We start from the raw sequence: 18,902 nt of genomic DNA, 5'->3' as shown, positions 1-18,902 counted from the left end.
GATTTCAGAACCCCATTGAAATCAATGGGACCCGAACTTCTGTAATCAAAAAACACCATTTTTAAGCCCTAAAACCCAATAAATGCCCCTAAAAAGTGCCTAGGGTTCTGGGTCATGCCCCAGGGACTATTAATCACACAAAAAAAAGTTCTTAAAAATTGTCGTTTTTGATAGATAGCCAATTATTGAAAAAATAAAAAAAAAAAAAAAAAAAAAAAAGAGATTTCTTTGGATTTAGTGTCTGGGGGGTCTAAAAGTTGTACCTGTGAAGTTTCAGCTCTGTAGCATGTCCAGAACCAGAATTACAGCATACCAAACCTTCAAAAATGACTTTTTTGCTTAACCGCACCTTTCTTTTGCTCCTAATCAACGGCTCAGCCAATGTGTATGATGGGGACATAATGCAGTGCACTGGGAACAAGATTAGAGGTTTTTTTGGAAAAAGGTGCTGTCTCTTTAAATGTGCATATAATTAACGGGTGTATTTCCACAATGGGGCTTTTATTACCAAATGTTTCAAGAAGTCCAAAGATGTATGTAATTGCACTTTATTTCATGTAAAATGGTGTTTGGTGCACTTTAACTTGAAATCTCACAAGAAACAGACATATATGCACGGATACATTGAGGGTTAGGGGTAGGGGCCACAATGTAGTGCAGAGTGAACAAGATTAGAGATGTTTTGGATGAATACTGTTGTCTCTTGACTTTGAATAGAAGTAAAGGATGCTTAAAAATTGGGCATTTGGTGGTGCGGACGATGCCTTGACACCATATCCCTATGAAAGTGCTGGTAATGAAAGCAATAATTGCCTTTGTAAGGAAAAAAATTACAATGATATGCATCTGTGTGACAGGTGCGCAAAAATTGTTGTTTGGGTGTTGGCGGAGCCATACCACTGTAAGCCCAAAGAGCTGGTGTTGAAGAAGGCGTAAAAATTATGAAGGTGTGCACCTGTGGAACAGGTGCGCAAACATGGTAGTTTTGGTGTTGGCGGAGCCTCCCCACCATAACCCCAAAGAGCTGGCTTTGAAGGAGGCCCAAAAATTGTAAAGGTGTGCACCTGTGGAACAGGTTCGCAAACATGGTAGTTTTTGTTTAGCATAGCCTCCCCACCTTAACCCCAAAGAGCTGGTGTTGAAGGAGGCCCAAAAATTGTAAAGGTGTGCACCTGTGGAACAGGTTCGCAAACATGGTAGTTTTTGTTTAGCATAGCCTCCCCACCTTAACCCCAAAGAGCTGGTGTTGAAGGAGGCCCAAAAATTGTAAAGGTGTGCACCTGTGGAACAGGTTCGCAAACATGGTAGTTTTTGTTTAGCATAGCCTCCCCACCTTAACCCCAAAGAGCTGGTGTTGAAGGAGGCCCAAAAATTGTAAAGGTGTGCACCTGTGGAACAGGTTCGCAAACATGGTAGTTTTTGTTTAGCATAGCCTCCCCACCTTAACCCCAAAGAGCTGGTGTTGAAGGAGGCCCAAAAATTGTAAAGGTGTGCACCTGTGGAACAGGTTCGCAAACATGGTAGTTTTTGTTTTAGCATAGCCTCCCCACCTTAACCCCAAAGAGCTGGTGTTGAAGGAGGCCCAAAAATTGTAAAGGTGTGCACCTGTGGAACAGGTTCGCAAACATGGTAGTTTTTGTTTAGCATAGCCTCCCCACCTTAACCCCAAAGAGCTGGTGTTGAAGGAGGCCCAAAAATTGTAAAGGTGTGCACCTGTGGAACAGGTGCGCAAACATTGTCGTTTTTGTTTTAGCATAGCCTCCCCACCTTAACCCCAAAGAGCTGGTGTTGAAGGAGGCCCAAAAATTGTAAAGGTGTGCACCTGTGGAACAGGTGCGCAAACATTGTCGTTTTTGTCATAACCAAAATGAGGTTCTGTGAACGTAAAGAGAATGAGAGGAGGGTTTGAGGGTGGCACCATGGTCCAGGCTTAAACTGAGGCTCAACTGCCACATCACAACGATAGCCTAGTCTACAAGGTCTGCATCAGGTGCATCAAAGCTTGATATCCACGACTGATTCATCTTAATGAATGTCAAACGGTCGACTGAGTCGGTGGAGAGTCTAGTTCGATGGTCTGTGACGAATCCTCCTGCTGCGCTGAATGCCCGTTCCGATAGGACACTGGAAGCAGGGCAGGCCAACAACTCCATGGCATACTGGGCCAGTTCTGGCCAGTGGTCTAATCTTAAGACCCAGTATGCCAGTGGATCGGATTCGTCACATGAAAAGCCCTCTGTGTCACTTTGTGCCCTCACGTAATCGTCCACCATGTGATGCAGACGCTGTCGATGCGATGTGGCAGCTGAGAGGCCTGGGCGGTGAGGACTAAAAAAAGACCGAAAGGCATCCGTCAACCGCACGCCTTCTCCAACGCTCCTCTCGTGACCACCAGTAGAATCCATGGTAGGTTGTCCCCGCCCCTGCACCCTACGGGAGTCGGGGAACATGTTCACCAGATTCCTCTTGAGACTGTCCTCAAGGGATTTGATCCTGTGGACTCTATGGGTGGATGGGAAAAGCTCCGAGACTTTACACTTGTACCGGGGGTCAAGTAGGGTGGCCAACCAATAGTGGTTAGTCTCTTTAATGGCCTTGATTCTGGGGTCCTTTCGCAGGCTCTGGAGCATGATGTTTCCCATGCGTCGCAAATTAGCGAAGGCCTGAGAAGCTGACTCCTCGGGGTCACTCATAACGACATTATCTTCAACGGGCTCCTCCTCCTCCCAGCCACGTACTACTCCAAAGTGTCCCGAGGGAGTCAAACTAGGCCTTGCAGATTGCCGCATGTCTTCCTCCTCCTCCTCCTCAAACCCTGCAAAAGTTCCCGCAGAATCGTCCTCCTCCTCCTCTTCCACCCCTGGATCCTGCTCGGGCCTCTGGGAGCTAGGCATAATGGGGTCAGGATTCTCAGGATAAAGGGGGCCTTGAGAGGCAAGGAAGTCCTCCTCTTCCTCCTGCTGCTCTGCCTCCAGTGCCCTGTCCATAATGCCACGCAGAGTGTGCTCCAACAAAAACAGTACCGGTAGGGTGTCACTGATGCATGCGCTGTCCCGGCTGACCATCCTTGTGGCCTCCTCAAATGGCGAGAGGACAGCGCATGCATCCTTAATCAAAAGCCACTGCCGTGGTGAAAAGAAGCCCAGGCGCGCAGAGCCAGTGCTGGTGCCGTACTCGCATAGGTATTCATTGAGGGCCCTCTGCTGAGTGTACAGGCGCTGCAGCATAGCCAAGGTGGAGTTCCAGCGGGTGGGCATGTCACAGATGAGGCGGTGTACCGGCAGGTGAAACTCGCGCTGCACTTCGGCCAAACGTGCAGTGGCACTGTACGACCGCCTGAAGTGACTGCACACCCTTCTTGCCATCCTTAGCACATCCTGCATTCCCGGGTACGAGTTCAAAAACCGCTGTACCACGAGATTCAGGACATGCGCCAGGCATGGCACATGGGTTAACTTTCCCTGACGAAGGGCGGCCAGGAGGTTTGACCCATTATCAGTAACCACCATCCCTGGCTGCAGCTGGCGTGGTGTCAACCACCTCTGGGCCTGTGCCTGCAGAGCCCCAAGAATCTGAGGGGCAGTGTGCTGCCTGTCCCCTAGACACACAAGCTGCAGCACTGCGTGACACCTTTTGGCCTGAGACATAGAATAGCCCTTTGAACGTTTACGTGGTATCTCATCATATTCAAAGGACCATTCTGCAGAGGAGGGCATGGAGGAGGTAGAGGAGGAGGAGCAGGAGGGGGTAGAAGTGATCGATCTACCCGGATCAGCGACACCACCAGCTGTTTGCAGACGTGGGGGCAACACTGGCTGCAGCACCGAGCCCTGGCTACAATCCCTTCCACTGGCAAGCAGTGTCACCCAGTGAGCAGTGACAGAAATGTACCGTCCCTGCCCATGTTTGCTTGACCAAGTGTCAGCCGTCAAGTGTATCTTACGGCTGACTGACTTGGCCAGGGATGACACTACATTGCCTTCCACATGTTGGTATAGGGATGGCAGGGCCTTACGGGAAAAGTAATGCCGACTTGGCACCTGCCACTGTGGAACTGCACATTTTGCGAAGTCACGGAAGGGAGCAGACTCTACCAGGTTAAATGGTAATAGTTGCAGAGCCAGTAGTTTAGCCAAACTACTGTTTAGACGCTGGGCATGTGGGTGGCGGGGAGTATACATTTTTTTTCGTTCCAGCATGTGTGGAATCGAAATTTGGCGTCTAGATGATACAGCTGGTGGTGTGCTGGAGGTAGATGCGACACTGCCTGCTATATCATCATCCCTGCCAGTGGAGGCTGCCAACAGGTGACGAGTGACTATAGCAGGGCCAGGAACAGACTGATGTGCAGGTGGAGCAGGTGGAGCAGATGGAGCATGAGGAGGAGCGCGAGGAGAACTAGGAGGCCGACTGACCAATCTTTGGCCCTTTTGTGGGTTCTTTAAATGCTCCTGCCAACGGGCCGAGTGGTGGGTTGTCAAATGCCTGTTTAGGCAGCTTGTACCCAGGTGGTTGACATTTTTGCCACGTTTTATACCCTTCTTACAAATCTTGCAGATCGCAACTGTTTTATCTGCATGGGATGTCTCAAAAAAGGCCCAGCAAGATGAGGTGTGTATAGTGGCCCGGGAGACAACAGGTGCGGCCTTAGATGGAGTAGGCCGTCTGCTCTCCCCTCTTGCTTGCTCTGCCTCCTCCTCAACCTCAGACCCAACATCTGACTCCATCAAAGACTGAGCATCAGGCCTGGCCTGGGAGACAACAGGTGCGGCCTTAGATGGAGCGGGCCGTCTGCTCTCCCCTCTTGTTTGCTCTGCCTCCTCCTCAACCTCAGACCCAACATCTGATTCTATCAAAGACTGAGCATCAGGCCTGGCCTGGGAGACAACAGGTGCGGCCTTAGATGGAGCGGGCCGTCTGCTCTCCCCTCTTGTTTGCTCTGCCTCCTCCTCAAACTCAGACCCAACATCAGACTCCATAAAGGACTGAGCATCAGGCTGGAGTAGATGGCCGACACTGTGGTCAAACAGCTCAGCTGACTCCTCTGCCATGTCTGAAATTGGGTCTAAGGGAGGACATGAGGTGGACATGGACTCATCTGTATTTGTTCTGACAACTGCAGAAGACTGACCACTTTTCTCTGCCTGGGTCACTGTAGTTGCAGATGATGCCGATGATGAGGGTTTGTTCATATAGTCCACCACCTCCTGTACATACTGTGGACGTATAGCTTGGCCACTGCCGGAGAACAATCCAAATGGTGGCCTGGCTGAGGACTGACCACCACGTCCACCCCTGCCTCTAGACACCCTAGAAGCTGTGCCCCTTTCCGCAGCAGGGCCACGTATGCCTTTTCTTGGTCTACCAGGCATATTTGTCACTGATGCGTTGGCAACTGTGTGCGGTGAAAAACGCACACTGCTATGCGACCCACAGTTGTCGCTGGATACAGCACAGCAGTTGCGGTTCACGCACAGTAGCAAAGCCTTTTGCACAGTGGACCTAACGCTTTGAACAACAGGCGTTAGGTTGTCACTGATGCGTTGGCAACTGTGTGCGGTGAAAAACGCACACTGCTATGCGACCCACAGTTGTCGCTGGATACAGCACAGCAGTTGCGTGTCACGCACAGTTGCAAAGGCTTTTGTACAGTGCACCTAACGCTTTGAACAACAGGCGTTAAGTTGTCACTGATGCGTTGGCAACTGTGTGCGGTGAAAAACGCACACTGCTATGCGACCCACAGTTGTCGCTGGATACAGCACAGCAGTTGCGGTTCACGCACAGTAGCAAAGCCTTTTGCACAGTGGACCTAACGCTTTGAACAACAGGCGTTAGGTTGTCACTGATGCGTTGGCAACTGTGTGCGGTGAAAAACGCACACTGCTATGCGACCCACAGTTGTCGCTGGATACAGCACAGCAGTTGCGGTTCACGCACAGTAGCAAAGCCTTTTGCACAGTGGACCTAACGCTTTGAACAACAGGCGTTAGGTTGTCACTGATGCGTTGGCAACTGTGTGCGGTGAAAAACGCACACTGCTATGCGACCCACAGTTGTCGCTGGATACAGCACAGCAGTTGCGTGTCACGCACAGTTGCAAAGGCTTTTGTACAGTGCACCTAACGCTTTGAACAACAGGCGTTAAGTTGTCACTGTATTTTGCTGCCTAGCAAGCACGTATACCTGCTGTGATACAGCAGCACTGTGCCACGTGCTCACTAAACAGAACCCTCACACTTTCCCTACAGAAACTAAATTTTCAAATCTAACTAATGTAGTACAAAGTTCCCTAACTACACTAGATATCCCTTTCCACTAAATAGAAAGCTCCATACAGCAGAAGACTGACACTGTCCCTTAAGTTTTTTTTTTTTTTTTTTTAACTCTAAGAACCAGCACAATCGCTGTATCTAACTACACTGGCTGTAAGCTAAATACAATTCTGCTATATGGAGCTTTAGAACCACTCGATATGTAGGAAATGTAGTGTAGCAAGCAGGAGTCAGACAGAACTGCTTCAACTCTCTTCAACAGGCTCTGGATAACTGTGCTAGGGGTTAGGCGGGGCCATCTTATATAGTGTGGGGCGTATTCACTCCTGATTGGCCTCTGGTCCCCGTAGTCACTCCAATCACGTTCCTAGGAGACTCCTGCCCCCTCATTGGCTTTTGCAGACGTTTCTGGGCCAATCACGGGCTTTTAAAGCCCAGTTCCTGTCCCAGTGCATTTTGGGCGGTTCTGGTGGCCGAATACCGAACTTTTGCCGCAAAAAGTTCGGTATTCGGCCGAATATCGAACATCCAATGTTCGGGTCGAACCGATGGTCGACCCGAACCGTTCGATCATCCCTATTAGCTGGTAGCTACTAACGGGCTGGCAAACATGAGGCTGTGAGTTTGAATCCCCAGGCCAGCAGGTGATTAATTTTAATTAGAGATAATTGTTAGGCAGAGAGAGTCTAAGGTTACTCAGCTTCCTTGGTGGCCTAGCAGTAGTATAACAGGCTAGCAAGTGAGAGGCCATGAGTTTGATTCCCTGGCCAGTGGGTGATTAATAGTCACTCACATTTAAGCCTTTAAAATGAGGATTTGTCATTTTTCATATTCGTTTTCCTATGTTCGCAAGAACATTTCCCCTGTTTGAGATGTTCTGGTGCACACTGAACAAAGCCTTTAAAATGAGGATTTGTCATTTTTCATGTTTGTGTTCCTATGTTCGCTAGAACATTTCCCCTGTTCGAGATGTTCTGGTGCGAACCGAACAGGGGGGTGTTCGGCTCATCACTACTCAAGTCAAGACCATGATGATTTCTCTTCTCCTTTTAGACGTATGTACTGTATGTCTCAGATTGAGTCTCGTGTGTGTGTACGCCGGAGAATGACAAATCTTACTTTCTTGAGCACTACTCAGATTATTCACAAAAGTCTTTGTAAGGTTCGGTTCATACTGCTACGACGGCAAAGTTGCAGGCAAAGTCGTATGACTTTGCCGACTTGATCTGACTTGGATACTGCCTTCTGACTTGAATGCTATTTAGGAGCCTGTACAAGGACTACAATTGCACCCAAGTCGGAACAATGTACTGCAGGAAGTTGGTTCGACTTTAGAACAGGTTCCTACCTGTTCTAAAGTCTAAGCAACTTGTGTTTTATCAGTTAAGACAGCTCTCTTAGGGAAATTGAATTTGACATGTCGTCCGACTTGGGGTCTCACAAGTCGGATCCTATGTCGCAGCAGTGTGCCTCTTTCGCTGCGTTAACTCTGCTACACACAGTGACAAAAGTTACTAGAAAATATTTTTCATAACTGGTGTGATAGACCAGTGAACAGAGTCTTATGGGCCATACACACTATAAGATTTTCTGAAGACGTTTTCCTTTAGACTTACCAAAACCATTTAATATGAGTTCAAACCTAAACACTTTCAATTTGTATGCAATCTGGCAGGCCCTTGCACTACATAGAAAAGGTAAATCTGAAGGAAATCTAACCACAAAAGTTGGATAGTGTGTATCCAGCTTTAGATTGTTTCACTGCTGTGCAATCTGTAGTCAGACAAGGGAAATGCAAACTGAACTTTGTTCAGCCTCTACTCCAAGCATGGTCAGAGGTACTTTCCCCAGTCTCAGTTGATTCACACCAATTTAGTTCTGCCTATTAGACACCAAGAATCTCTGCCTTCATTACCCTCAGCAAGCACAGCTGCTACCAAGGACTCCTTACTTCCTGTATATTAGTTCCCTGCTTCCTTTAGCTGTACTTCCCCTACATTCCCCTTTGGCAATACCTTAGAAATCATCCCCTGCTACTTTTTCTGCTCCACTTCTCAATACTGTCACTAGAGATGGCCTTGTGGTTTGCCCGGCGGTCGGTTCGAGGCAAACTTTGCTTGTTCGCTGTCCGCCGATCATTCGAACATATGGCGATGTTCGCTGCCACCATATTCTTTTACATTGTGAAGAACTTTGATCCATGACACATCCATCAGGTGGTACAGGACAGCTAATGGAGCCATTTCAGCACATGGACATACCTTATAAATAGACCTGACTTGGCTGCCATTTTACATTCTGCTTTTTGTCAGTGTAGGGAGAGGTTTGCTGTGTGCAGCAGGGACAGATTGTCAGTGACACAGATCACGTTGTTATAGGTCCACAAAAGTCCTTTTAAGGACTGGTATTTGGTATAGGTGTACTATCTATATTATTTCTTTTGTCAGTGTAGGGAGAGGTTTGCTGTGGGGAGCAGGTACAGATTGTCAGTGACACAAATCGCTCTGTTATAGGTCCACAAAAGTCCTTTCAAGGACTGGTATTTGGTATAGGTGTACTATTGTTTGATGTGCAGTATATAGGGGTGTAATATACTTATAATATACTTTCTAATATAGAAAGCATATTATAGTGTATTTGGGTACTGCAGAAATGTTGCCTCTTTCGCTGCGTTAACTCTGCTACACACAGTGACAAAAGTTACTAGAAAATATTTTTCATAACTGGTGTGATAGACCAGTGGCCCCCCAAAACGACAGATTGAAGCAGGGTGTTATACTTTCATAATTGTGTTTTTGGGTACTGCAAAAATGTTGCCTCTTTCGCTGCGTTAACTCTGCTACACACAGTGACAAAAGTTACTAGAAAATATTTTTCATAACTGGTGTGATAAACCAGTGGCCCCCCAAAATGACAGATTGAAGCGGGGTGTTATATACCTTGTTCCGCATATACTGCGCTTCTCTAGAGACTTTTGTCACAGGGTCATCTAAAAAATGACAGGCAGAGGAAGAGGCAGGCCCTTCCACAGGGGTGGTAGGGGTAGGGCAGGAGCACCAGGCCAGAGTGAAAGTGGGAAGTTGCAGAAGGTAGACCATGTTTGATTCCAATTCCTCATGACAGCCCACTAATATCCGCCACCATCCATAACAATTCATGGTCCCTGTCTTAGGTAAATACAGCGGCATAAAAGGCCTTATTTATCCTGTAAATGCTTAATGTACCTCCAGCCACAGAATACAAAGTTGTTTGCTGTCAGGTGAACGCCTGTGGGCTAATTTTTGGGGCCTGTACTGGCCAACACTTACTTATGTATCCTGTGAATGCCTTATGTACCTCCAGCCACAGAATACAAAGTTGTTTGCTGTCAGGTGAATGCCTGTTGGCTAATTTTTGGGGCCTGTACTGGCCGACACTTACTTCTTTATCCTGTGAATGCCTAATTTTTCAGACTAAAATTGAAAATCAATGGGTGTGTAAACATTCCGCTAAATTGTGGAACGGATGTGGACCCATTTTACAGATGTGTGAATGGACCCTATATGTATTTGACATGTATTTACCGGCTGCTGTCAGTTCTGGCTGATTTATAAAAAAAATAAATACATTTTGGCTGAAAAAAAATAATAATAATTTTTATGGCAACTTTCCAATAGCAATACTTCTGGTATGTCAGTGTCCATGTTTTGGGACTATGTGTGCACATCTAGTAAGTATTTTGTGGCTGCAAATATGTCCTGGAGGTTTTTAGTGTTCACCTGCCATTGAAGTGAATGGGGTCCGCCGCGAACTTGCGGTTCTCGAACATTTGAGAAAGTTTGCGGGTCGCATTCAAGAACCGCCCCGTCCGATGTTCGTCCATCACTAACTGTCACTACTCTCCCACCAGCAGCACAATCTGCTCAGAGACATACATTTAATCACTTGCAGGATTACAGTGTCTGCTACTCCATTCCAACCAGCCTCTGAGGGTCCTGAGCCTGCTGCCCAGCCTACCACTGCTGATCTGGTGCATGCTACCAGGGGTGGACTGACAATTCAGGCATATGCCTGAGGGCCCGCCCCTGACTGTGTTGCCAAACATCTGGAGAGAACACATGGAGAAAGAGCTCTGCTGGCCCGATCTGCAGGTTTCCTGGGCAGCTGCACACTGCTGACTCTGCTCTCCTTCCTGTACTTCTTTGGGACTACAAGTAGAAGAGCCATGAGTACACCTGCTATCACCTCGATCCAGCCTGTCACTGTCTCTTCTAGCCCTGCAGCCGCAGCACAGATACCTCTGTAATTCTTCCTGCGTGCACCCCCCTCCTTTCCCTGTGGATTGATGATGGAGGTAAAGTCCGCTCCAGCCAGCTCCACTGTCTCTTCTGGTCTTCAAGACAGCCTCTGGTACTAGGGATTGGCTCTTGCCAGCTCTGGAATCTGATACATGTTAGTCTGCACATTTGTTGCATGTGGCATTACCCGTCTGGTCCAAGGTTCCTACACCTGTCTTGTCTGAGTTCCTTTTGCAGCCATTTGCTTCTGCTGTGTCAAAGCCTGGTGGTCCAGACATCCACTCTGAATTCAATGACTGCACTTGCTAAAACAGCTCCAGTAGTTGAGGTCTTCAGAGGAAGGGCAGAGTTCTATTTGAACTTTGTCCTGACCTAGGTGTAATCTTTGCAACTCCAGGTGCATTAGGGGACCCGGGTTGGGTAACCAGTGCCTTAGAAAGACCTGGGTGGTTTTTAAAATCCAAAAATAGCTTTTAGTAACCAGATTAGTAACTCAGATGTGGAATGTTCAGTGGTGAAGAGCCATCCTGGCATCAGAATACCTATATGGGTTTAGAGTTCCAATGTTAAGCCTTCAGATGGCCCATGGGATCCCAGCATTGGGATATTTGCTGCCTTGTGGTACTGCCAACTTCCTGTGTTATGCCTTCTAAAAGATCTGACCTGCAGGGCAACCAGCCAACTCCCAGACCCTGGTGTTAGGACACTCAGAAGACAATTTTCAGACACCAACAGTAGAGCACCTAGCCAGTTTTTAGACCCTGCAGGTTGAAAGACTATGGCTTAAAGAAATTGGGGAAGTCTTCAGACACTGTTGATGGGAGATTTTCCTTTTTAGACTCATCAAGGGCAAGAGAAATAGACTATTATGTTCAACCCCAAGTGTAGCTTCCAGAGGCTACTCCTTAAGGAGGGTGGGACTTTCAGGACCTGTATCACCTGCAAGTGACACTGTGGTTCCTAGAGCTGAAGGGCACAGTTCTGGTGGCCACTAGAGGGTGTCTCCCAGCAGGATACAAGAGAAATGGCTGCAGACCAGGCAATAGTTGACAATGAAAGGTTTTATTGAACAAGGATGCAAAGTACAGCAAAATGGACGGTAGACATGTTTCACACGATTCACAGCATGCTTGTTCACTACTTGGTAGTGAAAAAGCATGTTGTGAGTCGTGTGAAACATGTCTACCATCCATTTTGCTGTACCTTGCATCCTTGTTCAATAAAGCCTTTCATCGTGAGCTATTGCCTTGTGTGCGGCCATTTCTCTTGTATCCTGTCTGCGGTGGCGATCCGAGGTCCTGGACCCAAGGCTGGCTGTGAATTTCCAAACTGCCTGAGCGGTGTACATCTCTTTCTAGGTCTCCTAGCAGCCAGAAGATCCCAGTAATTATGCTCCACCTGATGTTGGCTGCTGGGAATGTATAAAACCCCTCTATATTTTGAATTGCACTCTGTATTTCTCCAGCCTCAAAGGAAGATGATGCATTTACAGACACAACATCAATCTCCTTATGCTGCTGCATCGAGGCTGTCTTAAAAGTATTAGGATCTTCTATTTGTCTTATGCTTGTTTTAACTTTCAATGACTCTAGGGATTATATCTGAAGGCCCTTGTTCTGTACCACTGATGTACAAACCAAATGTAGCAGTGAGTTGAGCTTTTGAGTTATTGTTTCAGTCTTTTACTGTGTAAAAGAATCTGTAAATTTCTCCTATTATATACCCCATAGCCTTGTGGAATTCCTGATTTCTCAGTGTGTAAATAGCAGGGCTAGCCAAAGGAATCATTATAATATGAACCAGTGAGAGCTGTTTACTGTATAAAGAGTTTGGTCCATTGGGCAACACATATATGATGATCAGAGAGCCATAACTAATAGTAGAAACAAGAAGGTGGGAAGCACAGGTAGAAAAGGCTTTCTTTCTTCCAGAAGATGACTGTATTCTGATTATTGTATATATTATAAAAATATAGGATAACATACCAAAACTTAAAGGCAGCAAAATAATTACTCCGCTGAGAATGATAACTACTATTTTTACCAGAGTGGCATTTGAACAAGCAAGTTCTGCAACAGGGATGAAATCACAATAAAAATGATCAATTATATTTGGACCACAAAACTCCAACTGACCTTGCAATATAGACATACTTAACATACATGTAAATGATATCAGGCAGAATACAAATAGCAAAATGTTGCACACTCTGTTATTTATAAGGGAAGAATACCTTAGTGGGAAAGCAATAGCTATGTATCTATCATAGGACATTAGTGCATAGAGAAAAGACAGCACATTTCCCACAAAGCCTAGTATATGAATTTGTATTAAGCAGCCAATGACAGAGATGCTTGCCTTTTCAGACAGAATGTCTTGAAGCATTTTTGGGATAAAATTAGCAGCATACAGAAATTCATATATGGACATGGTTCTGAGTATAAAGTACATTGGGGTTTGGAGACGAATACTGGTAGACACCAACAAAACAATAAGGAAGTTCTCAAAGCATATAATAACAAAAAGGATCAGCAGTAGAATAAAGAGTGGAATTTTGAAGCCATAAAGGTTATAGAATCCAATAATCAAGAATTCTGATACAACAGTACGGTTGCTTGTGGCCATAATCTGTAAAATAGATAAATCACGTATTTGTATTACAATATTGCCTATGAACAAAAAAAGTTATACAGAAATTTTAAGAGTAAGCAGAATGTTTTTTTGTGAAGCCTATTTTGATAACCTCTGCCCATTCAAAAAAGCTGTATGTTACTTACATTACAAAAAAAATTACAAAAAAAAAAAAAACAGCAATTATTTTAGATTGTTCTGCTCTGTGCAAAATGACCAGCTCTTGCATGCAGAGACCCTACTGCCTTGTTTTATTAAAGCGGAGTTCCGGGCACAAAATCGATCTTTTTTTTTTTGCCCGTCCGCTTGTTCTCCTTCACCTGAAACAGAATTGGATAGTTAGGTTTTTTTTGTACTTACCTTGTAATTGTAGATCGAATATACTCACCTATTCTTCACTTCCTCCCTCTGCTCCGCCGTCACTTCCTGGCTTGCAATGATTCCTGGGAGCTGAACGTCATCGCTCCCAGGAATCAATGCGACAGCACCGGCCCCGCTCGTCACTTCCGGAAGTGACGAGAGGGGCCGGTGCAGGCGCATTCTGGGAGAAGAGGACGCGGAAGAAGACGCGGAAGAGGATCGCGCCGGCTTCAGCTGCCCACAAGAGAGATGGCAACGCTGTGGAAGAAATTTTATAAGTGAGTATTTCTTCTTGCAGGTAAGTGCGAACCAGGACAGATCAGAGGCTAGCCATTGTGGAATGTACTAGCCCTGACTGTCCCGGGGGTATGTTCACTGAAAAATGTTTTCTGTGCCCGGAACTCCGCTTTAAATCCAGTGTTAAATATACAGTATCTCACAAAAGTGAGTATACCCCTCACATTTTTGTAAATATTTTATTCTATCTTTTCATGTGACAACACTGAAGAAATGACACTTTGCTACAATGTAAAGTAGTGAATGTACAGCTTGTATAACAGTGTAAATTTGCTGTCCCTTCAAAATAACTCAACACACAGCCATTAATATCTAAATCGCTGGCAACAAAAGTGAGTACTCCCCCAAGTGACAATGTCCAAATTGGGCCCAATTAGCCATTTTCCTCCCCTGTGTCATGTGACTTGTTAGAGTTACAAGGTCTCAGGTGTGAATGGGGAGCAGGTGTGGTAAATTTGGTGTTATCGCTCTCACTCTCTCATACTAGTCACTTGAAGTTCAACATGGCACCTCATAGCAAAGAACTCTCTGAGGATCTGAAAAAAAGAATTGTTACTCTACATAAAGATGGCCTAGGCTATAAGAAGATTGCCAAGACCCTGAAACTGAGCTGCAGCACTGTGGCCAAGACCATACAGCGGTTTAAAAGGACAGGTTCCACTCAGAACAAACCTTGCCATAGTTGACCAAAGAAGTTGAGTGCACGTGCTCAGCGTAGAGTGTTGCCAGCATTGCTGTAGAGGTTGAAGGGGTGGGGGGGTCAGCCTGTCAGTGCTCAGACCATATGCCGCACACTGGATCAAATTGGTCTGCATGGCTGTCCTCCTAGAAGGAAGCCTCTTCTAAAGATGATGCACAAGAAAGCCTGCAAACAGTTTGCTGAAGACAAGCAGACTAAAGATATGGATTACTGAAACTATGTCCTGTGGTCTGATGAGACCAAGATAAACTTATTTGGTTCAGATGGTGTCAAGCGTGTGGGGCAGCAACCAGGTGATGAGTACAAAGACAGGTGTGACTTGCCTACAGTCAAGCATGGTGGTGGGAGTGCCATGGTCTGGGGCTGCATGAGTGCGGCTGGCACCGGGGAGCTACAGTTCATTGAGGGAACCATGAATGCCAACATGTACTGTGACATACTGAAGCAGAGCATGATCCCTTCCCTTAGGAGACTGGGCAGCAGGACAGTATTCCAACATGATAATGACCCCAAACACACCTCCAAGACGACCACTGCCTTGCTAAAGAAGCTGGGGGAAAAGGTGATAGACTGGCCAAGCATGTCTCCAAACCTAAACCCTATTGAGCATCTGTGGGGCATCCTCAAATGGAAGGCGGAGGAGCGCAAGGTCACTAACATCCACCAGCTCTGTGATGTCGCCATGGAGGAGTTGAAGAGGACTCCAGTGGCAACCTGTGAAGCTCTGGTGAACTCCATGCCCAAGAGGGTTAAAGCAGTGCTGGAAAATAATGGTGGCCACACAAAATATTGACACTTTGGGCCCAATTTGGACATTGCCACTTAGAGGCGTACTCACTATTGTTACCAGCGGTTTAGACATTAATGGCTGTGTGTTGAGTTATTTTAAGGGAACAGAAAATTTACACTGTTATACAAGCTATACACTCACTACTTTACATTATAGCAAAGTGTCATTTCTTCAGTGTTGACACATGGAAAGATATAATAAAATATTTACAAAAATGTGAGGGGGTGTACTCACTTTTGTGAGATACTGTGTGTATATACATATATATATATATAGGAAGCAAACACATTCAAACTCAAGCTATGTCTTGATCACATCAAGTGAAGCCATAATCAATATTTCACACAGGGCTTAATCAGGGCCGGTGCAAGGATTTTTTTTTTCTACTCCAGCGAAGATGCATTTTACTAACCCCCCCCCCCCCCCCCCCCCCACCCGTCTTCACATGCATGTTCCTGGAAACTCATGAAAAATGGGAAAAAATGTAACATGTGCCAAAACGTGTGGGAGTTTATTTGGTATGTTTGTCAAACGTTGGGCAGCTTATTCATATGTAAGGGCTGCCTAGGCAAGTCAAACAAAAAAGTAAAAACACGGCATGTGATTGTGCGTTTCCACTATACCTAGTGTGAATGGGGCCCAGAGCAGTCTGCCCTGAGGTTTAGAGTTCTCATCATGCAGTGCAGTCTCCAGTCATCACTGACACATCCAGATCACTTAGCCTCGGTTCACACTATGAACCGCAAGTGTGTAGTGTGTGAGGACAACAATCACCAGGATGGACAGGACAGATCTCTAGACCCCTCATCTCACTGTACTCCATGCCCAGGTGGTTGGGAATGGTGGATCAGTAATAGGTAAACAGTGATTTGTAGAATAATAGAGGATTTTCTCCTCCTCCCTGCAGCTGGGCTCCTTATCCTGGATCACCCTCTGTATCCTCTCCATCACATATCTTCTCCACTCTCTGTCATGAGCCCCCCTGTGAGTGCAGATCCCCGGCCACCCCTTGTGCCATAGTTCCTGGCTCAGGCCCCTGGCACATGGTTTACCTTCTTGGTTTGTATAGTCAGGCGAGCAAGCTGATCGCCCGGTCATTGAGTATGGTGAGTTTGCCAGCCAGCTTCTGCTGACTGTGCTGCAGCACAAAGCACTATATTCTTTCTGTCCTCCACTAGAGAAGGCAGCGGTGGCCTCACTGCGAGGAGAACAGAGCTCAGGAGAAACAGCAGGGGAAGGAGGAGGAGGAAGGTGGGGTGTTGTTGTTTTTGGGGAGGGGGGGGGCATCTTGCACCGCTAATAGCCCCTTCCTTTGCTGAGATGTGGGATCAGCCACTGCTCTACACTTTCCTGGGGACAGGAGATTGGGATTTTACCCCCCCCATCCCAGTGGCCAAAGGCAGCTGCCTAAACCACCTATGTGCTGCTGCCAACCTTGGGTTTGGTGCAGAATGGTACACACTGCCTGGTACTATACAGAATATGGAATTGTCTCTTGCAGCTGTACTGTCTGTTAATTTGTTGTACCTTCTGCAATTTGTGCTTTACTCTACTGAAGATTGATTTATCGAGCTACTGATAAAACAGAAAATACCAAATACATCAGCCATGGCTTTTTTTTTTATCTCTGTCAGTATCTGTTGTTAGCAGGGCCGGTGCAAGGATTTTTGACACCCTAGGCAAAACTTAATTTTGCCGCCCCCATTGGCTCCGCCCCTGACTCCACCCCTGTGTCAGTGTTAAATGGTTTTATTCAACCCTCTAACTGCTACATCTGCAAGATGGCTTGTTCTTTTAAAAAACGATTGACTTACTAGCAGGATCAGTATGTTAAAACAAAAGCGAGAAAACCTAAAAGCAAGAAAGAAAACTAATGCAGCCACCCATCTAAGAACTAGTAAGCTGCAGTAAAATAAATATTTTGCTTTGCTTTACCACTTGCCACCTGCCCGCCGCAGTTTTACTGCGGCAGGCTGGCTAGGCTGCGCAAAACAACATAGCTCTATGTCAATCGCGCGCGTGGTGCTGGGGGGCAAGCATGTGCTGCCGTTGGTGCGCTCCCCTACTAGGCAGCAGGGATGACGATCCATGGGACAGGTGGCCACCCGCAATCGTTCCCCACTGAGAGAGAAGAACGGTCGGCTGTTGTAAACACAGCTGACCATTCTCCCTGGAATGATCGCGAGAGCCTGTGATCGTTCTATATAGGATCATAGGTCTCTATGGTAATTTCAGAAGTCACGCCCCCCCCCCCACCCACAGTTAGAATCACTCCCCTAGGCTCACATTTAACCCTTTGATCACCCTGGGTTAACCCCTTCTCTGCCAGTGTCATTATCATAACAGTGCATATGTATAGCACTGATTACTGTAGTGATGTCTCTGGTCCCCCCAAAAGTGTCAAAAATGTCAGTCAGGGGTCCGATCTGTCCACCGCAATGTCGCAGTCCCACTAAAAAATGCAGATCACCTCCATTACTAGTAAAATAAGTCAATAAAAAAGACATAAATCTTTCCCATAGTTTGTAGATGCGATAACTTTTGCGCAAACCAATCAAAATACGCTTATTGCGATTTTCTTTTACCAAAAATATGTAGCATAAAACAAATTGGACTAAAAGGATCGAAAATTTAGATTTTTACATTTTTTGGGGGGGAATGTTATATACCAGAATGTGAAAAATTGTTTTTTTTTCAGAATTGTCGCTATTTTTTTTTGTATAGCACAAAAAAAAAAAATTGCAGAGGTGATCAAATACCACCAAAAGAAAGCTCTATGTGTAGGAAAAAGGACATCAATTTTATTTGGGTACAGCATCGCACGACTGCGCAATTGTCAGTTAAAGTAATGCAGTGCCGAATCGCAAAATATGGCCTGGTTATTAAGGGGGCAAATCCTTCTGGTCCAGAACTGGTTAATACCACTTTAAGTGCTGGTTCACACTTGTGTGATGCCAGACATCGCATGTGATTCACACCACATTACTGCCCAGATCACATGCAATGTCTCTGCGATGTGATTTCAGCCATACAAACTGTAAGGCTGAAATCGCATCGCATTTGCACCAAAATGGTGCAGGTCCCTATTTTTGGCCTGCACTGGAATCGGATCGCATTGATGTTCACACCTATGCGATACGATTCCTGTATCATTTCACAGTTCGCACTGCGATCTTTGAACCAATCTGGGGGTGTCATTAACCTTACATTGACATCCCCAGCGATTTGCAGATCTCAGTGTGAATCAGTTTGCAATTCTGGTGCGATGCGGGAACCGGCACTGAATCGCAGGGTTTCCCGCATCGCACCAGTGTAAATCGGGACTAAGTGCCGGTTCACATTTGTGCGATGCGGGAACGCTGCGAATATACAGCGTGTTCCCGCATCGCATCTGCACCTCTGGCAGTTCAGACAGCCATATGCGATAGGCAGGGGGTGTCAATTAAAAGTTAACGACACCCCAGTTTCATCGCATATCGCAGTGCGATCTGCAAGTTTGCACAGAATCAGATTGCACAAGTGTGAACCACCATGCGATCCGATTCTGCTGCAGCAAAAAAAAGCCTCATGTG

At 46.2% G+C, this 18,902-nt stretch overlaps 1 long non-coding RNA gene across 1 annotated transcript in view; it reads right to left on the bottom strand.

Annotated features, from left to right (window-relative positions):
• Positions 1-205: 205 nt before the first annotated feature.
• The window catches only part of LOC309558700, a 183,517-nt gene continuing 164,820 nt past the window's right edge, over positions 206-18,902 (bottom strand). Inside the window, exon 2 of the long non-coding RNA XR_014225425.1 lies at positions 206-359. This is a non-coding gene — a long non-coding RNA (uncharacterized lncRNA). The remainder of the gene's footprint in view (positions 360-18,902) is intronic.

Source organism: Pelophylax lessonae (genome assembly GCF_965119305.1).
Source record: "Pelophylax lessonae genome assembly, chromosome: 1".
Classification (NCBI taxonomy): domain Eukaryota; kingdom Metazoa; phylum Chordata; class Amphibia; order Anura; family Ranidae; genus Pelophylax; species Pelophylax lessonae.
This window is presented reverse-complemented; position numbering and strand designations above follow the sequence as displayed.